This window comes from Phyllobates terribilis, unplaced genomic scaffold, assembly GCF_046119375.1.
Source record: "Phyllobates terribilis strain yellow unplaced genomic scaffold, ASM4611937v1 Scaffold_236__1_contigs__length_3049075, whole genome shotgun sequence".
Lineage (NCBI taxonomy): Eukaryota > Metazoa > Chordata > Amphibia > Anura > Dendrobatidae > Phyllobates > Phyllobates terribilis.
Window position 1 is genome coordinate 1232531 of NW_027362996.1, and position 23017 is coordinate 1255547.

Sequence of the window (23017 nt, forward strand, 5' to 3'; positions counted from 1 at the left end):
TATGGCGGTCTCTGTGAGCTTCTCAGTGACATTCAGCCATCCAGGTATCCCGCCTGCAGTAGACGGAATGTGGCAATGGAACGCTGGCTGCGCGTGTCATAATAGGCTCTGAGCCTTTATATACATGCGCACAGCAGCAGCCACCTTCAGTCTGCTGCTGGACAGCCAGCAGCAGCAGCAGCAGGAGAGGTAATTAATCAGCAACCCTCCTGCTAAGGGTAGACAGCTGCTCGTTCCACCCCCCCCCGCCTTAATTGGTACTCCTCCCTTCCAACGGTGTTGAGGCGGGTGGGAACAGCCGGGGGTTGAGGGTACTGTGCTAAAAGAGGTGGAGTTATGCAGATCTAAAACGCGTTGATTGCAGCAGCAGCAAGCCGAAAAGTGCAGGCATGTGAGGGATCTAGAGGTTGACAGCATGTCTTCTTAACGGGAGTCCAGGTGGCCATCTCCACAAATGGACTTTTCAGAATCCTTGGGTGGCACCGTAGTCGGAAACCAATTCTGGTTATCGCTTCTCGGCCTTTTGGCTAAGATCAAGTGTAGTATCTGTTCTTATCAGTTTAATATCTGATACGTCCCCTATCTGGGGACCATATATTAAATGGATTTTTAGAACAGGGAGATGGAAAAAGAGCTTGCTCTGTCCACTCCACGCATTGACCTGGTATTGCAGTATCTCCAGGACCGGTGCACCCCTTCTTTAATGCAGTTTCTAAAATCAGAAAGAATTGAATTCAATGCTTTTTGTTCATTTTGCTTGTTTGTCGGATTTTGGGATGGACTCTTTGGCTTTGCTTTTCTTCTCCTCATTGGATTTTTCATGCTAAAAGTTGCAGAAGCCAGATGACAAGCTCATTTTGGTTCAACTTCAGCAACTGTGCATTGCATTGCCATGTAATGTAATGTAATGCAATGCTATCTATCTAGCTCTCCCTCTATACTTCCTTTTGGATAAACAGACATATTAGGCAAGCATTTTGGAGCTTTCACCTAAATAACTACAGGTGGTGAGATAAGCTGCACAATATAATTGACCTTTCAGTATATTGTTGCACACACACCATCTATTTAGCAAATGCCCTTGTTATCAACAGCAGCCTTTTAAACTCACCTGAGCTAACAGGTATGTGAGCTGGTTACTCTGCTGCGCTTAAAATTTCTTTTTTGGTTTGCTACAATGCCTTTTCTGAAACGTTGTCTCCCTCTGCTGGAACACTGACTTCTTTCATTTAATGCCTGCAGACTATAAAAGAGAAACCAACCCAAAAAGTTTGGTTGATTAGTCTGTGGCATTCTTTTAAACTGTTGCTTATGGCGGTCTCTGTGAGCTTCTCAGTGACATTCAGCCATCCAGGTATCCCGCCTGCAGTAGACGGAATGTGGCAATGGAACGCTGGCTGCGCGTGTCATAATAGGCTCTGAGCCTTTATATACCTGCGCACAGCAGCAGCCACCTTCAGTCTGCTGCTGGACAGCCAGCAGCAGCAGCAGCAGGAGAGGTAATTAATCAGCAACCCTCCTGCTAAGGGTAGACAGCTGCTCGTTCCACCCCCCCCCCCCCCCGCCTTAATTGGTTCTCCTCCCTTCCAACGGTGTTGAGGCGGGTGGGAACAGCCGGGGGTTGAGGGTACTGTGCTAAAAGAGGTGGAGTTATGCAGATCTAAAACGCGTGGATTGCAGCAGCAGCAAGCCGAAAAGTGCAGGCATGTGAGGGATCTAGAGGTTGACAGCATGTCTTCTTAACGGGAGTCCAGGTGGCCATCTCCACAAATGGACTTTTCAGAATCCTTGGGTGGCACCGTAGTCGGAAACCAATTCTGGTTATCGCTTCTCGGCCTTTTGGCTAAGATCAAGTGTAGTATCTGTTCTTATCAGTTTAATATCTGATACGTCCCCTATCTGGGGACCATATATTAAATGGATTTTTAGAACAGGGAGATGGAAAAAGAGCTTGCTCTGTCCACTCCACGCATTGACCTGGTATTGCAGTATCTCCAGGACCGGTGCACCCCTTCTTTAATGCAGTTTCTAAAATCAGAAAGAATTGAATTCAATGCTTTTTGTTCATTTTGCTTGTTTGTCGGATTTTGGGATGGACTCTTTGGCTTTGCTTTTCTTCTCCTCATTGGATTTTTCATGTTAAAAGTTGCAGAAGCCAGATGACAAGCTCATTTTGGTTCAACTTCAGCAACTGTGCATTGCATTGCCATGTAATGTAATGTAATGCAATGCTATCTATCTAGCTCTCCCTCTATACTTCCTTTTGGATAAACAGACATATTAGGCAAGCATTTTGGAGCTTTCACCTAAATAACTACAGGTGGTGAGATAAGCTGCACAATATAATTGACCTTTCAGTATATTGTTGCACACACACCATCTATTTAGCAAATGCCCTTGTTATCAACAGCAGCCTTTTAAACTCACCTGAGCTAACAGGTATGTGAGCTGGTTACTCTGCTGCGCTTAAAATTTCTTTTTTGGTTTGCTACAATGCCTTTTCTGAAACGTTGTCTCCCTCTGCTGGAACACTGACTTCTTTCATTTAATGCCTGCAGACTATAAAAGAGAAACCAACCCAAAAAGTTTGGTTGATTAGTCTGTGGCATTCTTTTAAACTGTTGCTTATGGCGGTCTCTGTGAGCTTCTCAGTGACATTCAGCCATCCAGGTATCCCGCCTGCAGTAGACGGAATGTGGCAATGGAACGCTGGCTGCGCGTGTCATAATAGGCTCTGAGCCTTTATATACCTGCGCACAGCAGCAGCCACCTTCAGTCTGCTGCTGGACAGCCAGCAGCAGCAGCAGCAGGAGAGGTAATTAATCAGCAACCCTCCTGCTAAGGGTAGACAGCTGCTCGTTCCACCCCCCCCCCCCCCGCCTTAATTGGTTCTCCTCCCTGCCAACGGTGTTGAGGCGGGTGGGAACAGCCGGGGGTTGAGGGTACTGTGCTAAAAGAGGTGGAGTTATGCAGATCTAAAACGCGTGGATTGCAGCAGCAGCAAGCCGAAAAGTGCAGGCATGTGAGGGATCTAGAGGTTGACAGCATGTCTTCCTAACGGGAGTCCAGGTGGCCATCTCCACAAATGGACTTTTCAGAATCCTTGGGTGGCACCGTAGTCGGAAACCAATTCTGGTTATCGCTTCTCGGCCTTTTGGCTAAGATCAAGTGTAGTATCTGTTCTTATCAGTTTCATATCTGATACGTCCCCTATCTGGGGACCATATATTAAATGGCTTTTAGAACAGGGAGATGGAAAAAAAGCTTGCTCTGTCCACTCCACGCATTGACCTGGTATTGCAGTATCTCCAGGACCGGTGCACCCCTTCTTTAATGCAGTTTCTAAAATCAGAAAGAATTGAATTCAATGCTTTTTGTTCATTTTGCTTGTTTGTCGGATTTTGGGATGGACTCTTTGGCTTTGCTTTTCTTCTCCTCATTGGATTTTTCATGTTAAAAGTTGCAGAAGCCAGATGACAAGCTCATTTTGGTTCAACTTCAGCAACTGTGCATTGCATTGCCATGTAATGTAATGTAATGCAATGCTATCTATCTAGCTCTCCCTCTATACTTCCTTTTGGATAAACAGACATATTAGGCAAGCATTTTGGAGCTTTCACCTAAATAACTACAGGTGGTGAGATAAGCTGCACAATATAATTGACCTTTCAGTATATTGTTGCACACACACCATCTATTTAGCAAATGCCCTTGTTATCAACAGCAGCCTTTTAAACTCACCTGAGCTAACAGGTATGTGAGCTGGTTACTCTGCTGCGCTTAAAATTTCTTTTTTGGTTTGCTACAATGCCTTTTCTGAAACGTTGTCTCCCTCTGCTGGAACACTGACTTCTTTCATTTAATGCCTGCAGACTATAAAAGAGAAACCAACCCAAAAAGTTTGGTTGATTAGTCTGTGGCATTCTTTTAAACTGTTGCTTATGGCGGTCTCTGTGAGCTTCTCAGTGACATTCAGCCATCCAGGTATCCCGCCTGCAGTAGACGGAATGTGGCAATGGAACGCTGGCTGCGCGTGTCATAATAGGCTCTGAGCCTTTATATACCTGCGCACAGCAGCAGCCACCTTCAGTCTGCTGCTGGACAGCCAGCAGCAGCAGCAGCAGGAGAGGTAATTAATCAGCAACCCTCCTGCTAAGGGTAGACAGCTGCTCGTTCCACCCCCCCCCCCCCCGCCTTAATTGGTTCTCCTCCCTTCCAACGGTGTTGAGGCGGGTGGGAACAGCCGGGGGTTGAGGGTACTGTGCTAAAAGAGGTGGAGTTATGCAGATCTAAAACGCGTGGATTGCAGCAGCAGCAAGCCGAAAAGTGCAGGCATGTGAGGGATCTAGAGGTTGACAGCATGTCTTCTTAACGGGAGTCCAGGTGGCCATCTCCACAAATGGACTTTTCAGAATCCTTGGGTGGCACCGTAGTCGGAAACCAATTCTGGTTATCGCTTCTCGGCCTTTTGGCTAAGATCAAGTGTAGTATCTGTTCTTATCAGTTTAATATCTGATACGTCCCCTATCTGGGGACCATATATTAAATGGCTTTTAGAACAGGGAGATGGAAAAAGAGCTTGCTCTGTCCACTCCACGCATTGACCTGGTATTGCAGTATCTCCAGGACCGGTGCACCCCTTCTTTAATGCAGTTTCTAAAATCAGAAAGAATTGAATTCAATGCTTTTTGTTCATTTTGCTTGTTTGTCGGATTTTGGGATGGACTCTTTGGCTTTGCTTTTCTTCTCCTCATTGGATTTTTCATGTTAAAAGTTGCAGAAGCCAGATGACAAGCTCATTTTGGTTCAACTTCAGCAACTGTGCATTGCATTGCCATGTAATGTAATGTAATGCAATGCTATCTATCTAGCTCTCCCTCTATACTTCCTTTTGGATAAACAGACATATTAGGCAAGCATTTTGGAGCTTTCACCTAAATAACTACAGGTGGTGAGATAAGCTGCACAATATAATTGACCTTTCAGTATATTGTTGCACACACACCATCTATTTAGCAAATGCCCTTGTTATCAACAGCAGCCTTTTAAACTCACCTGAGATAACAGGTATGTGAGCTGGTTACTCTGCTGCGCTTAAAATTTCTTTTTTGGTTTGCTACAATGCCTTTTCTGAAACGTTGTCTCCCTCTGCTGGAACACTGACTTCTTTCATTTAATGCCTGCAGACTATAAAAGAGAAACCAACCCAAAAAGTTTGGTTGATTAGTCTGTGGCATTCTTTTAAACTGTTGCTTATGGCGGTCTCTGTGAGCTTCTCAGTGACATTCAGCCATCCAGGTATCCCGCCTGCAGTAGACGGAATGTGGCAATGGAACGCTGGCTGCGCGTGTCATAATAGGCTCTGAGCCTTTATATACCTGCGCACAGCAGCAGCCACCTTCAGTCTGCTGCTGGACAGCCAGCAGCAGCAGCAGCAGGAGAGGTAATAAATCAGCAACCCTCCTGCTAAGGGTAGACAGCTGCTCGTTCCACCCCCCCCCCCCCCCGCCTTAATTGGTTCTCCTCCCTTCCAACGGTGTTGAGGCGGGTGGGAACAGCCGGGGGTTGAGGGTACTGTGCTAAAAGAGGTGGAGTTATGCAGATCTAAAACGCGTGGATTGCAGCAGCAGCAAGCCGAAAAGTGCAGGCATGTGAGGGATCTAGAGGTTGACAGCATGCCTTCTTAACGGGAGTCCAGGTGGCCATCTCCACAAATGGACTTTTCAGAATCCTTGGGTGGCACCGTAGTCGGAAACCAATTCTGGTTATCGCTTCTCGGCCTTTTGGCTAAGATCAAGTGTAGTATCTGTTCTTATCAGTTTAATATCTGATACGTCCCCTATCTGGGGACCATATATTAAATGGATTTTTAGAACAGGGAGATGGAAAAAGAGCTTGCTCTGTCCACTCCACGCATTGACCTGATATTGCAGTATCTCCAGGACCGGTGCACCCCTTCTTTAATGCAGTTTCTAAAATCAGAAAGAATTGAATTCAATGCTTTTTGTTCATTTTGCTTGTTTGTCGGATTTTGGGATGGACTCTTTGGCTTTGCTTTTCTTCTCCTCATTGGATTTTTCATGTTAAAAGTTGCAGAAGCCAGATGACAAGCTCATTTTGGTTCAACTTCAGCAACTGTGCATTGCATTGCCATGTAATGTAATGTAATGCAATGCTATCTATCTAGCTCTCCCTCTATACTTCCTTTTGGATAAACAGACATATTAGGCAAGCATTTTGGAGCTTTCACCTAAATAACTACAGGTGGTGAGATAAGCTGCACAATATAATTGACCTTTCAGTATATTGTTGCACACACACCATCTATTTAGCAAATGCCCTTGTTATCAACAGCAGCCTTTTAAACTCACCTGAGCTAACAGGTATGTGAGCTGGTTACTCTGCTGCGCTTAAAATTTCTTTTTTGGTTTGCTACAATGCCTTTTCTGAAACGTTGTCTCCCTCTGCTGGAACACTGACTTCTTTCATTTAATGCCTGCAGACTATAAAAGAGAAACCAACCCAAAAAGTTTGGTTGATTAGTCTGTGGCATTCTTTTAAACTGTTGCTTATGGCGGTCTCTGGGAGCTTCTCAGTGACATTCAGCCATCCAGGTATCCCGCCTGCAGTAGACGGAATGTGGCAATGGAACGCTGGCTGCGCGTGTCATAATAGGCTCTGAGCCTTTATATACCTGCGCACAGCAGCAGCCACCTTCAGTCTGCTGCTGGACAGCCAGGAGCAGCAGCAGCAGGAGAGGTAATTAATCAGCAACCCTCCTGCTAAGGGTAGACAGCTGCTCGTTCCACCCCCCCCCCCCCGCCTTAATTGGTTCTCCTCCCTTCCAACGGTGTTGAGGCGGGTGGGAACAGCCGGGGGTTGAGGGTACTGTGCTAAAAGAGGTGGAGTTATGCAGATCTAAAACGCGTGGATTGCAGCAGCAGCAAGACGAAAAGTGCAGGCATGTGAGGGATCTAGAGGTTGACAGCATGTCTTCTTAACGGGAGTCCAGGTGGCCATCTCCACAAATGGACTTTTCAGAATCCTTGGGTGGCACCGTAGTCGGAAACCAATTCTGGTTATCGCTTCTCGGCCTTTTGGCTAAGATCAAGTGTAGTATCTGTTCTTATCAGTTTAATATCTGATATGTCCCCTATCTGGGGACCATATATTAAATGGATTTTTAGAACAGGGAGATGGAAAAAGAGCTTGCTCTGTCCACTCCACGCATTGACCTGGTATTGCAGTATCTCCAGGACCGGTGCACCCCTTCTTTAATGCAGTTTCTAAAATCAGAAAGAATTGAATTCAATGCTTTTTGTTCATTTTGCTTGTTTGTCGGATTTTGGGATGGACTCTTTGGCTTTGCTTTTCTTCTCCTCATTGGATTTTTCATGTTAAAAGTTGCAGAAGCCAGATGACAAGCTCATTTTGGTTCAACTTCAGCAACTGTGCATTGCATTGCCATGTAATGTAATGTAATGCAATGCTATCTATCTAGCTCTCCCTCTATACTTCCTTTTGGATAAACAGACATATTAGGCAAGCATTTTGGAGCTTTCACCTAAATAACTACAGGTGGTGAGATAAGCTGCACAATATAATTGACCTTTCAGTATATTGTTGCACACACACCATCTATTTAGCAAATGCCCTTGTTATCAACAGCAGCCTTTTAAACTCACCTGAGCTAACAGGTATGTGAGCTGGTTACTCTGCTGCGCTTAAAATTTCTTTTTTGGTTTGCTACAATGCCTTTTCTGAAACGTTGTCTCCCTCTGCTGGAACACTGACTTCTTTCATTTAATGCCTGCAGACTATAAAAGAGAAACCAACCCAAAAAGTTTGGTTGATTAGTCTGTGGCATTCTTTTAAACTGTTGCTTATGGCGGTCTCTGTGAGCTTCTCAGTGACATTCAGCCATCCAGGTATCCCGCCTGCAGTAGACGGAATGTGGCAATGGAACGCTGGCTGCGCGTGTCATAATAGGCTCTGAGCCTTTATATACCTGCGCACAGCAGCAGCCACCTTCAGTCTGCTGCTGGACAGCCAGCAGCAGCAGCAGCAGGAGAGGTAATTAATCAGCAACCCTCCTGCTAAGGGTAGACAGCTGCTCGTTCCACCCCCCCCCCCCCGCCTTAATTGGTTCTCCTCCCTTCCAACGGTGTTGAGGCGGGTGGGAACAGCCGGGGGTTGAGGGTACTGTGCTAAAAGAGGTGGAGTTATGCAGATCTAAAACGCGTGGATTGCAGCAGCAGCAAGCCGAAAAGTGCAGGCATGTGAGGGATCTAGAGGTTGACAGCATGTCTTCTTAACGGGAGTCCAGGTGGCCATCTCCACAAATGGACTTTTCAGAATCCTTGGGTGGCACCGTAGTCGGAAACCAATTCTGGTTATCGCTTCTCGGCCTTTTGGCTAAGATCAAGTGTAGTATCTGTTCTTATCAGTTTAATATCTGATACGTCCCCTATCTGGGGACCATATATTAAATGGCTTTTAGAACAGGGAGATGGAAAAAGAGCTTGCTCTGTCCACTCCACGCATTGACCTGGTATTGCAGTATCTCCAGGACCGGTGCACCCCTTCTTTAATGCAGTTTCTAAAATCAGAAAGAATTGAATTCAATGCTTTTTGTTCATTTTGCTTGTTTGTCGGATTTTGGGATGGACTCTTTGGCTTTGCTTTTCTTCTCCTCATTGGATTTTTCATGTTAAAAGTTGCAGAAGCCAGATGACAAGCTCATTTTGGTTCAACTTCAGCAACTGTGCATTGCATTGCCATGTAATGTAATGTAATGCAATGCTATCTATCTAGCTCTCCCTCTATACTTCCTTTTGGATAAACAGACATATTAGGCAAGCATTTTGGAGCTTTCACCTAAATAACTACAGGTGGTGAGATAAGCTGCACAATATAATTGACCTTTCAGTATATTGTTGCACACACACCATCTATTTAGCAAATGCCCTTGTTATCAACAGCAGCCTTTTAAACTCACCTGAGATAACAGGTATGTGAGCTGGTTACTCTGCTGCGCTTAAAATTTCTTTTTTGGTTTGCTACAATGCCTTTTCTGAAACGTTGTCTCCCTCTGCTGGAACACTGACTTCTTTCATTTAATGCCTGCAGACTATAAAAGAGAAACCAACCCAAAAAGTTTGGTTGATTAGTCTGTGGCATTCTTTTAAACTGTTGCTTATGGCGGTCTCTGTGAGCTTCTCAGTGACATTCAGCCATCCAGGTATCCCGCCTGCAGTAGACGGAATGTGGCAATGGAACGCTGGCTGCGCGTGTCATAATAGGCTCTGAGCCTTTATATACCTGCGCACAGCAGCAGCCACCTTCAGTCTGCTGCTGGACAGCCAGCAGCAGCAGCAGCAGGAGAGGTAATAAATCAGCAACCCTCCTGCTAAGGGTAGACAGCTGCTCGTTCCACCCCCCCCCCCCCCGCCTTAATTGGTTCTCCTCCCTTCCAACGGTGTTGAGGCGGGTGGGAACAGCCGGGGGTTGAGGGTACTGTGCTAAAAGAGGTGGAGTTATGCAGATCTAAAACGCGTGGATTGCAGCAGCAGCAAGCCGAAAAGTGCAGGCATGTGAGGGATCTAGAGGTTGACAGCATGCCTTCTTAACGGGAGTCCAGGTGGCCATCTCCACAAATGGACTTTTCAGAATCCTTGGGTGGCACCGTAGTCGGAAACCAATTCTGGTTATCGCTTCTCGGCCTTTTGGCTAAGATCAAGTGTAGTATCTGTTCTTATCAGTTTAATATCTGATACGTCCCCTATCTGGGGACCATATATTAAATGGATTTTTAGAACAGGGAGATGGAAAAAGAGCTTGCTCTGTCCACTCCACGCATTGACCTGATATTGCAGTATCTCCAGGACCGGTGCACCCCTTCTTTAATGCAGTTTCTAAAATCAGAAAGAATTGAATTCAATGCTTTTTGTTCATTTTGCTTGTTTGTCGGATTTTGGGATGGACTCTTTGGCTTTGCTTTTCTTCTCCTCATTGGATTTTTCATGTTAAAAGTTGCAGAAGCCAGATGACAAGCTCATTTTGGTTCAACTTCAGCAACTGTGCATTGCATTGCCATGTAATGTAATGTAATGCAATGCTATCTATCTAGCTCTCCCTCTATACTTCCTTTTGGATAAACAGACATATTAGGCAAGCATTTTGGAGCTTTCACCTAAATAACTACAGGTGGTGAGATAAGCTGCACAATATAATTGACCTTTCAGTATATTGTTGCACACACACCATCTATTTAGCAAATGCCCTTGTTATCAACAGCAGCCTTTTAAACTCACCTGAGCTAACAGGTATGTGAGCTGGTTACTCTGCTGCGCTTAAAATTTCTTTTTTGGTTTGCTACAATGCCTTTTCTGAAACGTTGTCTCCCTCTGCTGGAACACTGACTTCTTTCATTTAATGCCTGCAGACTATAAAAGAGAAACCAACCCAAAAAGTTTGGTTGATTAGTCTGTGGCATTCTTTTAAACTGTTGCTTATGGCGGTCTCTGTGAGCTTCTCAGTGACATTCAGCCATCCAGGTATCCCGCCTGCAGTAGACGGAATGTGGCAATGGAACGCTGGCTGCGCGTGTCATAATAGGCTCTGAGCCTTTATATACCTGCGCACAGCAGCAGCCACCTTCAGTCTGCTGCTGGACAGCCAGGAGCAGCAGCAGCAGGAGAGGTAATTAATCAGCAACCCTCCTGCTAAGGGTAGACAGCTGCTCGTTCCACCCCCCCCCCCCCGCCTTAATTGGTTCTCCTCCCTTCCAACGGTGTTGAGGCGGGTGGGAACAGCCGGGGGTTGAGGGTACTGTGCTAAAAGAGGTGGAGTTATGCAGATCTAAAACGCGTGGATTGCAGCAGCAGCAAGCCGAAAAGTGCAGGCATGTGAGGGATCTAGAGGTTGACAGCATGTCTTCTTAACGGGAGTCCAGGTGGCCATCTCCACAAATGGACTTTTCAGAATCCTTGGGTGGCACCGTAGTCGGAAACCAATTCTGGTTATCGCTTCTCGGCCTTTTGGCTAAGATCAAGTGTAGTATCTGTTCTTATCAGTTTAATATCTGATATGTCCCCTATCTGGGGACCATATATTAAATGGATTTTTAGAACAGGGAGATGGAAAAAGAGCTTGCTCTGTCCACTCCACGCATTGACCTGGTATTGCAGTATCTCCAGGACCGGTGCACCCCTTCTTTAATGCAGTTTCTAAAATCAGAAAGAATTGAATTCAATGCTTTTTGTTCATTTTGCTTGTTTGTCGGATTTTGGGATGGACTCTTTGGCTTTGCTTTTCTTCTCCTCATTGGATTTTTCATGTTAAAAGTTGCAGAAGCCAGATGACAAGCTCATTTTGGTTCAACTTCAGCAACTGTGCATTGCATTGCCATGTAATGTAATGTAATGCAATGCTATCTATCTAGCTCTCCCTCTATACTTCCTTTTGGATAAACAGACATATTAGGCAAGCATTTTGGAGCTTTCACCTAAATAACTACAGGTGGTGAGATAAGCTGCACAATATAATTGACCTTTCAGTATATTGTTGCACACACACCATCTATTTAGCAAATGCCCTTGTTATCAACAGCAGCCTTTTAAACTCACCTGAGCTAACAGGTATGTGAGCTGGTTACTCTGCTGCGCTTAAAATTTCTTTTTTGGTTTGCTACAATGCCTTTTCTGAAACGTTGTCTCCCTCTGCTGGAACACTGACTTCTTTCATTTAATGCCTGCAGACTATAAAAGAGAAACCAACCCAAAAAGTTTGGTTGATTAGTCTGTGGCATTCTTTTAAACTGTTGCTTATGGCGGTCTCTGTGAGCTTCTCAGTGACATTCAGCCATCCAGGTATCCCGCCTGCAGTAGACGGAATGTGGCAATGGAACGCTGGCTGCGCGTGTCATAATAGGCTCTGAGCCTTTATATACCTGCGCACAGCAGCAGCCACCTTCAGTCTGCTGCTGGACAGCCAGCAGCAGCAGCAGCAGGAGAGGTAATTAATCAGCAACCCTCCTGCTAAGGGTAGACAGCTGCTCGTTCCACCCCCCCCCCGCCTTAATTGGTTCTCCTCCCTTCCAACGGTGTTGAGGCGGGTGGGAACAGCCGGGGGTTGAGGGTACTGTGCTAAAAGAGGTGGAGTTATGCAGATCTAAAACGCGTGGATTGCAGCAGCAGCAAGCCGAAAAGTGCAGGCATGTGAGGGATCTAGAGGTTGACAGCATGTCTTCTTAACGGGAGTCCAGGTGGCCATCTCCACAAATGGACTTTTCAGAATCCTTGGGTGGCACCGTAGTCGGAAACCAATTCTGGTTATCGCTTCTCGGCCTTTTGGCTAAGATCAAGTGTAGTATCTGTTCTTATCAGTTTAATATCTGATACGTCCCCTATCTGGGGACCATATATTAAATGGATTTTTAGAACAGGGAGATGGAAAAAGAGCTTGCTCTGTCCACTCCACGCATTGACCTGGTATTGCAGTATCTCCAGGACCGGTGCACCCCTTCTTTAATGCAGTTTCTAAAATCAGAAAGAATTGAATTCAATGCTTTTTGTTCATTTTGCTTGTTTGTCGGATTTTGGGATGGACTCTTTGGCTTTGCTTTTCTTCTCCTCATTGGATTTTTCATGTTAAAAGTTGCAGAAGCCAGATGACAAGCTCATTTTGGTTCAACTTCAGCAACTGTGCATTGCATTGCCATGTAATGTAATGTAATGCAATGCTATCTATCTAGCTCTCCCTCTATACTTCCTTTTGGATAAACAGACATATTAGGCAAGCATTTTGGAGCTTTCACCTAAATAACTACAGGTGGTGAGATAAGCTGCACAATATAATTGACCTTTCAGTATATTGTTGCACACACACCATCTATTTAGCAAATGCCCTTGTTATCAACAGCAGCCTTTTAAACTCACCTGAGCTAACAGGTATGTGAGCTGGTTACTCTGCTGCGCTTAAAATTTCTTTTTTGGTTTGCTACAATGCCTTTTCTGAAACGTTGTCTCCCTCTGCTGGAACACTGACTTCTTTCATTTAATGCCTGCAGACTATAAAAGAGAAACCAACCCAAAAAGTTTGGTTGATTAGTCTGTGGCATTCTTTTAAACTGTTGCTTATGGCGGTCTCTGTGAGCTTCTCAGTGACATTCAGCCATCCAGGTATCCCGCCTGCAGTAGACGGAATGCGGCAATGGAACGCTGGCTGCGCGTGTCATAATAGGCTCTGAGCCTTTATATACCTGCGCACAGCAGCAGCCACCTTCAGTCTGCTGCTGGACAGCCAGCAGCAGCAGCAGGAGAGGTAATTAATCAGCAACCCTCCTGCTAAGGGTAGACAGCTGCTCGTTCCACCCCCCCCCCGCCTTAATTGGTTCTCCTCCCTTCCAACGGTGTTGAGGCGGGTGGGAACAGCCGGGGGTTGAGGGTACTGTGCTAAAAGAGGTGGAGTTATGCAGATCTAAAACGCGTGGATTGCAGCAGCAGCAAGCCGAAAAGTGCAGGCATGTGAGGGATCTAGAGGTTGACAGCATGTCTTCTTAACGGGAGTCCAGGTGGCCATCTCCACAAATGGACTTTTCAGAATCCTTGGGTGGCACCGTAGTCGGAAACCAATTCTGGTTATCGCTTCTCGGCCTTTTGGCTAAGATCAAGTGTAGTATCTGTTCTTATCAGTTTAATATCTGATACGTCCCCTATCTGGGGACCATATATTAAATGGATTTTTAGAACAGGGAGATGGAAAAAGAGCTTGCTCTGTCCACTCCACGCATTGACCTGGTATTGCAGTATCTCCAGGACCGGTGCACCCCTTCTTTAATGCAGTTTCTAAAATCAGAAAGAATTGAATTCAATGCTTTTTGTTCATTTTGCTTGTTTGTCGGATTTTGGGATGGAATCTTTGGCTTTGCTTTTCTTCTCCTCATTGGATTTTTCATGTTAAAAGTTGCAGAAGCCAGATGACAAGCTCATTTTGGTTCAACTTCAGCAACTGTGCATTGCATTGCCATGTAATGTAATGTAATGCAATGCTATCTATCTAGCTCTCCCTCTATACTTCCTTTTGGATAAACAGACATATTAGGCAAGCATTTTGGAGCTTTCACCTAAATAACTACAGGTGGTGAGATAAGCTGCACAATATAATTGACCTTTCAGTATATTGTTGCACACACACCATCTATTTAGCAAATGCCCTTGTTATCAACAGCAGCCTTTTAAACTCACCTGAGCTAACAGGTATGTGAGCTGGTTACTCTGCTGCGCTTAAAATTTCTTTTTTGGTTTGCTACAATGCCTTTTCTGAAACGTTGTCTCCCTCTGCTGGAACACTGACTTCTTTCATTTAATGCCTGCAGACTATAAAAGAGAAACCAACCCAAAAAGTTTGGTTGATTAGTCTGTGGCATTCTTTTAAACTGTTGCTTATGGCGGTCTCTGTGAGCTTCTCAGTGACATTCAGCCATCCAGGTATCCCGCCTGCAGTAGACGGAATGTGGCAATGGAACGCTGGCTGCGCGTGTCATAATAGGCTCTGAGCCTTTATATACCTGCGCACAGCAGCAGCCACCTTCAGTCTGCTGCTGGACAGCCAGCAGCAGCAGCAGCAGGAGAGGTAATTAATCAGCAACCCTCCTGCTAAGGGTAGACAGCTGCTCGTTCCACCCCCCCCCCCGCCTTAACTGGTTCTCCTCCCTTCCAACGGTGTTGAGGCGGGTGGGAACAGCCGGGGGTTGAGGGTACTGTGCTAAAAGAGGTGGAGTTATGCAGATCTAAAACGCGTGGATTGCAGCAGCAGCAAGCCGAAAAGTGCAGGCATGTGAGGGATCTAGAGGTTGACAGCATGTCTTCTTAACGGGAGTCCAGGTGGCCATCTCCACAAATGGACTTTTCAGAATCCTTGGGTGGCACCGTAGTCGGAAACCAATTCTGGTTATCGCTTCTCGGCCTTTTGGCTAAGATCAAGTGTAGTATCTGTTCTTATCAGTTTAATATCTGATACGTCCCCTATCTGGGGACCATATATTAAATGGATTTTTAGAACAGGGAGATGGAAAAAGAGCTTGCTCTGTCCACTCCACGCATTGACCTGGTATTGCAGTATCTCCAGGACCGGTGCACCCCTTCTTTAATGCAGTTTCTAAAATCAGAAAGAATTGAATTCAATGCTTTTTGTTCATTTTGCTTGTTTGTCGGATTTTGGGATGGACTCTTTGGCTTTGCTTTTCTTCTCCTCATTGGATTTTTCATGTTAAAAGTTGCAGAAGCCAGATGACAAGCTCATTTTGGTTCAACTTCAGCAACTGTGCATTGCATTGCCATGTAATGTAATGTAATGCAATGCTATCTATCTAGCTCTCCCTCTATACTTCCTTTTGGATAAACAGACATATTAGGCAAGCATTTTGGAGCTTTCACCTAAATAACTACAGGTGGTGAGATAAGCTGCACAATATAATTGACCTTTCAGTATATTGTTGCACACACACCATCTATTTAGCAAATGCCCTTGTTATCAACAGCAGCCTTTTAAACTCACCTGAGCTAACAGGTATGTGAGCTGGTTACTCTGCTGCGCTTAAAATTTCTTTTTTGGTTTGCTACAATGCCTTTTCTGAAACGTTGTCTCCCTCTGCTGGAACACTGACTTCTTTCATTTAATGCCTGCAGACTATAAAAGAGAAACCAACCCAAAAAGTTTGGTTGATTAGTCTGTGGCATTCTTTTAAACTGTTGCTTATGGCGGTCTCTGTGAGCTTCTCAGTGACATTCACCCATCCAGGTATCCCGCCTGCAGTAGACGGAATGTGGCAATGGAACGCTGGCTGCGCGTGTCATAATAGGCTCTGAGCCTTTATATACCTGCGCACAGCAGCAGCCACCTTCAGTCTGCTGCTGGACAGCCAGCAGCAGCAGCAGCAGGAGAGGTAATTAATCAGCAACCCTCCTGCTAAGGGTAGACAGCTGCTCGTTCCACCCCCCCCCCCCGCCTTAATTGGTTCTCCTCCCTTCCAACGGTGTTGAGGCGGGTGGGAACAGCCGGGGGTTGAGGGTACTGTGCTAAAAGAGGTGGAGTTATGCAGATCTAAAACGCGTGGATTGCAGCAGCAGCAAGCCGAAAAGTGCAGGCATGTGAGGGATCTAGAGGTTGACAGCATGTCTTCTTAACGGGAGTCCAGGTGGCCATCTCCACAAATGGACTTTTCATCCTTGGGTGGCACCGTAGTCGGAAACCAATTCTGGTTATCGCTTCTCGGCCTTTTGGCTAAGATCAAGTGTAGTATCTGTTCTTATCAGTTTAATATCTGATACGTCCCCTATCTGGGGACCATATATTAAATGGATTTTTAGAACAGGGAGATGGAAAAAGAGCTTGCTCTGTCCACTCCACGCATTGACCTGGTATTGCAGTATCTCCAGGACCGGTGCACCCCTTCTTTAATGCAGTTTCTAAAATCAGAAAGAATTGAATTCAATGCTTTTTGTTCATTTTGCTTGTTTGTCGGATTTTGGGATGGACTCTTTGGCTTTGCTTTTCTTCTCCTCATTGGATTTTTCATGTTAAAAGTTGCAGAAGCCAGATGACAAGCTCATTTTGGTTCAACTTCAGCAACTGTGCATTGCATTGCCATGTAATGTAATGTAATGCAATGCTATCTATCTAGCTCTCCCTCTATACTTCCTTTTGGATAAACAGACATATTAGGCAAGCATTTTGGAGCTTTCACCTAAATAACTACAGGTGGTGAGATAAGCTGCACAATATAATTGACCTTTCAGTATATTGTTGCACACACACCATCTATTTAGCAAATGCCCTTGTTATCAACAGCAGCCTTTTAAACTCACCTGAGCTAACAGGTATGTGAGCTGGTTACTCTGCTGCGCTTAAAATTTCTTTTTTGGTTTGCTACAATGCCTTTTCTGAAACGTTGTCTCCCTCTGCTGGAACACTGACTTCTTTCATTTAATGCCTGCAGACTATAAAAGAGAAACCAACCCAAAAAGTTTGGTTGATTAGTCTGTGGCATTCTTTTAAACTGTTGCTTATGGCGGTCTCTGTGAGCTTCTCAGTGACATTCAGCCATCCAGGTATCCCGCCTGCAGTAGACGGAATGTGGCAATGGAACGCTGGCTGCGCGTGTCATAATAGGCTCTGAGCCTTTATATACCTGCGCACAGCAGCAGCCACCTTCAGTCTGCTGCTGGACAGCCAGCAGCAGCAGCAGCAGGAGAGGTAATTAATCAGCAACCCTCCTGCTAAGGGTAGACAGCTGCTCGTTCCACCCCCCCCCCCCGCCTTAATTGGTTCTCCTCCCTTCCAACGGTGTTGAGGCGGGTGGGAACAGCCGGGGGTTGAGGGTACTGTGCTAAAAGAGGTGGAGTTATGCAGATCTAAAACGCGTGGATTGCAGCAGCAGCAAGCCGAAAAGTGCAGGCATGTGAGGGATCTAGAGGTTGACAGCATGTCTTCTTAACGGGAGTCCAGGTGGCCATCTCCACAAATGGACTTTTCATCCTTGGGTGGCACCGTAGTCGGAAACCAATTCTGGTTATCGCTTCTCGGCCTTTTGGCTAAGATCAAGTGTAGTATCTGTTCTTATCAGTTTAATATCTGATACGTCCCCTATCTGGGGACCATATATTAAATGGATTTTTAGAACAGGGAGATGGAAAAAGAGCTTGCTCTGTCCACTCCACGCATTGACCTGGTATTGCAGTATCTCCAGGACCGGTGCACCCCTTCTTTAATGCAGTTTCTAAAATCAGAAAGAATTGAATTCAATGCTTTTTGTTCATTTTGCTTGTTTGTCGGATTTTGGGATGGACTCTTTGGCTTTGCTTTTCTTCTCCTCATTGGATTTTTCATGTTAAAAGTTGCAGAAGCCAGATGACAAGCTCATTTTGGTTCAACTTCAGCAACTGTGCATTGCATTGCCATGTAATGTAATGTAATGCAATGCTATCTATCTAGCTCTCCCTCTATACTTCCTTTTGGATAAACAGACATATTAGGCAAGCATTTTGGAGCTTTCACCTAAATAACTACAGGTGGTGAGATAAGCTGCACAATATAATTGACCTTTCAGTATATTGTTGCACACACACCATCTATTTAGCAAATGCCCTTGTTATCAACAGCAGCCTTTTAAACTCACCTGAGCTAACAGGTATGTGAGCTGGTTACTCTGCTGCGCTTAAAATTTCTTTTTTGGTTTGCTACAATGCCTTTTCTGAAACGTTGTCTCCCTCTGCTGGAACACTGACTTCTTTCATTTAATGCCTGCAGACTATAAAAGAGAAACCAACCCAAAAAGTTTGGTTGATTAGTCTGTGGCATTCTTTTAAACTGTTGCTTATGGCGGTCTCTGTGAGCTTCTCAGTGACATTCAGCCATCCAGGTATCCCGCCTGCAGTAGACGGAATGTGGCAATGGAACGCTGGCTGCGCGTGTCATAATAGGCTCTGAGCCTTTATATACCTGCGCACAGCAGCAGCCACCTTCAGTCTGCTGCTGGACAGCCAGCAGCAGCAGCAGCAGGAGAGGTAATTAATCAGCAACCCTCCTGCTAAGGGTAGACAGCTGCTCGTTCCACCCCCCCCCGCCTTAATTGGTTCTCCTCCCTTCCAACGGTGTTGAGGCGGGTGGGAACAGCCGGGGGTTGAGGGTACTGTGCTAAAAGAGGTGGAGTTATGCAGATCTAAAACGCGTGGATTGCAGCAGCAGCAAGCCGAAAAGTGCAGGCATGTGAGGGATCTAGAGGTTGACAGCATGTCTTCTTAACGGGAGTCCAGGTGGCCATCTCCACAAATGGACTTTTCAGAATCCTTGGGTGGCACCGTAGTCGGAAACCAATTCTGGTTATCGCTTCTCGGCCTTTTGGCTAAGATCAAGTGTAGTATCTGTTCTTATCAGTTTAATATCTGATACGTCCCCTATCTGGGGACCATATATTAAATGGATTTTTAGAACAGGGAGATGGAAAAAGAGCTTGCTCTGTCCACTCCACGCATTGACCTGGTATTGCAGTATCTCCAGGACCGGTGCACCCCTTCTTTAATGCAGTTTCTAAAATCAGAAAGAATTGAATTCAATGCTTTTTGTTCATTTTGCTTGTTTGTCGGATTTTGGGATGGACTCTTTGGCTTTGCTTTTCTTCTCCTCATTGGATTTTTCATGTTAAAAGTTGCAGAAGCCAGATGACAAGCTCATTTTGGTTCAACTTCAGCAACTGTGCATTGCATTGCCATGTAATGTAATGTAATGCAATGCTATCTATCTAGCTCTCCCTCTATACTTCCTTTTGGATAAACAGACATATTAGGCAAGCATTTTGGAGCTTTCACCTAAATAACTACAGGTGGTGAGATAAGCTGCACAATATAATTGACCTTTCAGTATATTGTTGCACACACACCATCTATTTAGCAAATGCCCTTGTTATCAACAGCAGCCTTTTAAACTCACCTGAGCTAACAGGTATGTGAGCTGGTTACTCTGCTGCGCTTAAAATTTCTTTTTTGGTTTGCTACAATGCCTTTTCTGAAACGTTGTCTCCCTCTGCTGGAACACTGACTTCTTTCATTTAATGCCTGCAGACTATAAAAGAGAAACCAACCCAAAAAGTTTGGTTGATTAGTCTGTGGCATTCTTTTAAACTGTTGCTTATGGTGGTCTCTGTGAACTTCTCAGTGACATTCAGCCATCCAGGTATCCCGCCTGCAGTAGACGGAATGTGGCAATGGAACGCTGGCTGCGCGTGTCATAATAGGCTCTGAGCCTTTATATACCTGCGCACAGCAGCAGCCACCTTCAGTCTGCTGCTGGACAGCCAGCAGCAGCAGCAGCAGGAGAGGTAATTAATCAGCAACCCTCCTGCTAAGGGTAGACAGCTGCTCGTTCCACCCCCCCCCCGCCTTAACTGGTTCTCCTCCCTTCCAACGGTGTTGAGGCGGGTGGGAACAGCCGGGGGTTGAGGGTACTGTGCTAAAAGAGGTGGAGTTATGCAGATCTAAAACGCGTGGATTGCAGCAGCAGCAAGCCGAAAAGTGCAGGCATGTGAGGGATCTAGAGGTTGACAGCATGTCTTCTTAACGGGAGTCCAGGTGGCCATCTCCACAAATGGACTTTTCAGAATCCTTGAGTGGCACCGTAGTCGGAAACCAATTCTGGTTATCGCTTCTCAGCCTTTTGGCTAAGATCAAGTGTAGTATCTGTTCTTATCAGTTTAATATCTGATACGTCCCCTATCTGGGGACCATATATTAAATGGATTTTTAGAACAGGGAGATGGAAAAAGAGCTTGCTCTGTCCACTCCACGCATTGACCTGGTATTGCAGTATCTCCAGGACCGGTGCACCCCTTCTTTAATGCAGTTTCTAAAATCAGAAAGAATTGAATTCAATGCTTTTTGTTCATTTTGCTTGTTTGTCGGATTTTGGGATGGACTCTTTGGCTTTGCTTTTCTTCTCCTCATTGGATTTTTCATGTTAAAAGTTGCAGAAGTCAGATGACAAGCTCATTTTGGTTCAACTTCAGCAACTGTGCATTGCATTGCCATGTAATGTAATGTAATGCAATGCTATCTATCTAGCTCTCCCTCTATACTTCCTTTTGGATAAACAGACATATTAGGCAAGCATTTTGGAGCTTTCACTTAAATAACTACAGGTGGTGAGATAAGCTGCACAATATAATTGACCTTTCAGTATATTGTTGCACACACACCATCTATTTAGCAAATGCCCTTGTTATCAACAGCAGCCTTTTAAACTCACCTGAGCTAACAGGTATGTGAGCTGGTTACTCTGCTGCGCTTAAAATTTCTTTTTTGGTTTGCTACAATGCCTTTTCTGAAACGTTGTCTCCCTCTGCTGGAACACTGACTTCTTTCATTTAATGCCTGCAGACTATAAAAGAGAAACCAACCCAAAAAGTTTGGTTGATTAGTCTGTGGCATTCTTTTAAACTGTTGCTTATGGCGGTCTCTGTGAGCTTCTCAGTGACATTCAGCCATCCAGGTATCCCGCCTGCAGTAGACGGAATGTGGCAATGGAACGCTGGCTGCGCGTGTCATAATAGGCTCTGAGCCTTTATATACCTGCGCACAGCAGCAGCCACCTTCAGTCTGCTGCTGGACAGCCAGCAGCAGCAGCAGCAGGAGAGGTAATTAATCAGCAACCCTCCTGCTAAGGGTAGACAGCTGCTCGTTCCACCCCCCCCCCCGCCTTAATTGGTTCTCCTCCCTTCCAACGGTGTTGAGGTGGGTGGGAACAGCCGGGGGTTGAGGGTACTGTGCTAAAAGAGGTGGAGTTATGCAGATCTAAAACGCGTGGATTGCAGCAGCAGCAAGCCGAAAAGTGCAGGCATGTGAGGGATCTAGAGGTTGACAGCATGTCTTCTTAACGGGAGTCCAGGTGGCCATCTCCACAAATGGACTTTTCAGAATCCTTGGGTGGCACCGTAGTCGGAAACCAATTCTGGTTATCGCTTCTCGGCCTTTTGGCTAAGATCAAGTGTAGTATCTGTTCTTATCAGTTTAATATCTGATACGTCCCCTATCTGGGGACCATATATTAAATGGATTTTTAGAACAGGGAGATGGAAAAAGAGCTTGCTCTGTCCACTCCACGCATTGACCTGGTATTGCAGTATCTCCAGGACCGGTGCACCCCTTCTTTAATGCAGTTTCTAAAATCAGAAAGAATTGAATTCAATGCTTTTTGTTCATTTTGCTTGTTTGTCGGATTTTGGGATGGACTCTTTGGCTTTGCTTTTCTTCTCCTCATTGGATTTTTCATGTTAAAAGTTGCAGAAGCCAGATGACAAGCTCATTTTGGTTCAACTTCAGCAACTGTGCATTGCATTGCCATGTAATGTAATGTAATGCAATGCTATCTATCTAGCTCTCCCTCTATACTTCCTTTTGGATAAACAGACATATTAGGCAAGCATTTTGGAGCTTTCACCTAAATAACTACAGGTGGTGAGATAAGCTGCACAATATAATTGACCTTTCAGTATATTGTTGCACACACACCATCTATTTAGCAAATGCCCTTGTTATCAACAGCAGCCTTTTAAACTCACCTGAGCTAACAGGTATGTGAGCTGGTTACTCTGCTGCGCTTAAAATTTCTTTTTTGGTTTGCTACAATGCCTTTTCTGAAACGTTGTCTCCCTCTGCTGGAACACTGACTTCTTTCATTTAATGCCTGCAGACTATAAAAGAGAAACCAACCCAAAAAGTTTGGTTGATTAGTCTGTGGCATTCTTTTAAACTGTTGCTTATGGCGGTCTCTGTGAGCTTCTCAGTGACATTCAGCCATCCAGGTATCCCGCCTGCAGTAGACGGAATGTGGCAATGGAACGCTGGCTGCGCGTGTCATAATAGGCTCTGAGCCTTTATATACCTGCGCACAGCAGCAGCCACCTTCAGTCTGCTGCTGGACAGCCAGCAGCAGCAGCAGCAGGAGAGGTAATTAATCAGCAACCCTCCTGCTAAGGGTAGACAGCTGCTCGTTCCACCCCCCCCCCCCGCCTTAATTGGTTCTCCTCCCTTCCAACGGTGTTGAGGCGGGTGGGAACAGCCGGGGGTTGAGGGTACTGTGCTAAAAGAGGTGGAGTTATGCAGATCTAAAACGCGTGGATTGCAGCAGCAGCAAGCCGAAAAGTGCAGGCATGTGAGGGATCTAGAGGTTGACAGCATGTCTTCTTAACGGGAGTCCAGGTGGCCATCTCCACAAATGGACTTTTCAGAATCCTTGGGTGGCACCGTAGTCGGAAACCAATTCTGGTTATCGCTTCTCGGCCTTTTGGCTAAGATCAAGTGTAGTATCTGTTCTTATCAGTTTAATATCTGATACGTCCCCTATCTGGGGACCATATATTAAATGGATTTTTAGAACAGGGAGATGGAAAAAGAGCTTGCTCTGTCCACTCCACACATTGACCTGGTATTGCAGTATCTCCAGGACCGGTGCACCCCTTCTTTAA

At 45.4% G+C, this 23017-nt stretch overlaps 18 non-coding genes across 18 annotated transcripts; all 18 read left to right on the forward strand.

Moving 5' to 3' along the window:
• Nucleotides 1-507: 507 nt before the first annotated feature.
• On the forward strand, nt 508-698 carry LOC141215358 (U2 spliceosomal RNA). Its single transcript, XR_012284427.1, has one exon. It is a non-coding gene; the product is annotated as a U2 spliceosomal RNA (small nuclear RNA).
• A 1125-nt stretch (nt 699-1823) lies between these two features.
• Nucleotides 1824-2014, forward strand: LOC141215359 (U2 spliceosomal RNA). The gene has a single exon (XR_012284428.1). It is a non-coding gene; the product is annotated as a U2 spliceosomal RNA (small nuclear RNA).
• Nucleotides 2015-3138: 1124 nt separating this feature from the next.
• LOC141216700 (U2 spliceosomal RNA) lies at nt 3139-3328 on the forward strand. The gene has a single exon (XR_012285723.1). It is a non-coding gene; the product is annotated as a U2 spliceosomal RNA (small nuclear RNA).
• Nucleotides 3329-4452: 1124 nt separating this feature from the next.
• Nucleotides 4453-4642, forward strand: LOC141216681 (U2 spliceosomal RNA). Its single transcript, XR_012285705.1, has one exon. It is a non-coding gene; the product is annotated as a U2 spliceosomal RNA (small nuclear RNA).
• A 1125-nt stretch (nt 4643-5767) lies between these two features.
• On the forward strand, nt 5768-5958 carry LOC141216576 (U2 spliceosomal RNA). The gene has a single exon (XR_012285604.1). It is a non-coding gene; the product is annotated as a U2 spliceosomal RNA (small nuclear RNA).
• A 1123-nt stretch (nt 5959-7081) lies between these two features.
• LOC141217101 (U2 spliceosomal RNA) lies at nt 7082-7272 on the forward strand. Its single transcript, XR_012285974.1, has one exon. It is a non-coding gene; the product is annotated as a U2 spliceosomal RNA (small nuclear RNA).
• A 1123-nt stretch (nt 7273-8395) lies between these two features.
• Nucleotides 8396-8585, forward strand: LOC141216683 (U2 spliceosomal RNA). Its single transcript, XR_012285707.1, has one exon. It is a non-coding gene; the product is annotated as a U2 spliceosomal RNA (small nuclear RNA).
• A 1124-nt stretch (nt 8586-9709) lies between these two features.
• LOC141216577 (U2 spliceosomal RNA) lies at nt 9710-9900 on the forward strand. The gene has a single exon (XR_012285605.1). It is a non-coding gene; the product is annotated as a U2 spliceosomal RNA (small nuclear RNA).
• Nucleotides 9901-11023: 1123 nt separating this feature from the next.
• Nucleotides 11024-11214, forward strand: LOC141217113 (U2 spliceosomal RNA). Its single transcript, XR_012285985.1, has one exon. It is a non-coding gene; the product is annotated as a U2 spliceosomal RNA (small nuclear RNA).
• Nucleotides 11215-12334: 1120 nt separating this feature from the next.
• LOC141215360 (U2 spliceosomal RNA) lies at nt 12335-12525 on the forward strand. Its single transcript, XR_012284429.1, has one exon. It is a non-coding gene; the product is annotated as a U2 spliceosomal RNA (small nuclear RNA).
• Nucleotides 12526-13642: 1117 nt separating this feature from the next.
• Nucleotides 13643-13833, forward strand: LOC141215361 (U2 spliceosomal RNA). The gene has a single exon (XR_012284430.1). It is a non-coding gene; the product is annotated as a U2 spliceosomal RNA (small nuclear RNA).
• A 1121-nt stretch (nt 13834-14954) lies between these two features.
• LOC141215362 (U2 spliceosomal RNA) lies at nt 14955-15145 on the forward strand. The gene has a single exon (XR_012284431.1). It is a non-coding gene; the product is annotated as a U2 spliceosomal RNA (small nuclear RNA).
• A 1119-nt stretch (nt 15146-16264) lies between these two features.
• LOC141215364 (U2 spliceosomal RNA) lies at nt 16265-16455 on the forward strand. The gene has a single exon (XR_012284432.1). It is a non-coding gene; the product is annotated as a U2 spliceosomal RNA (small nuclear RNA).
• A 1119-nt stretch (nt 16456-17574) lies between these two features.
• LOC141215365 (U2 spliceosomal RNA) lies at nt 17575-17765 on the forward strand. Its single transcript, XR_012284433.1, has one exon. It is a non-coding gene; the product is annotated as a U2 spliceosomal RNA (small nuclear RNA).
• Nucleotides 17766-18884: 1119 nt separating this feature from the next.
• Nucleotides 18885-19075, forward strand: LOC141215366 (U2 spliceosomal RNA). Its single transcript, XR_012284434.1, has one exon. It is a non-coding gene; the product is annotated as a U2 spliceosomal RNA (small nuclear RNA).
• A 1120-nt stretch (nt 19076-20195) lies between these two features.
• LOC141216364 (U2 spliceosomal RNA) lies at nt 20196-20386 on the forward strand. Its single transcript, XR_012285400.1, has one exon. It is a non-coding gene; the product is annotated as a U2 spliceosomal RNA (small nuclear RNA).
• A 1121-nt stretch (nt 20387-21507) lies between these two features.
• LOC141215368 (U2 spliceosomal RNA) lies at nt 21508-21698 on the forward strand. Its single transcript, XR_012284436.1, has one exon. It is a non-coding gene; the product is annotated as a U2 spliceosomal RNA (small nuclear RNA).
• A 1122-nt stretch (nt 21699-22820) lies between these two features.
• LOC141216482 (U2 spliceosomal RNA) lies at nt 22821-23011 on the forward strand. Its single transcript, XR_012285514.1, has one exon. It is a non-coding gene; the product is annotated as a U2 spliceosomal RNA (small nuclear RNA).
• Nucleotides 23012-23017: the final 6 nt, after the last annotated feature.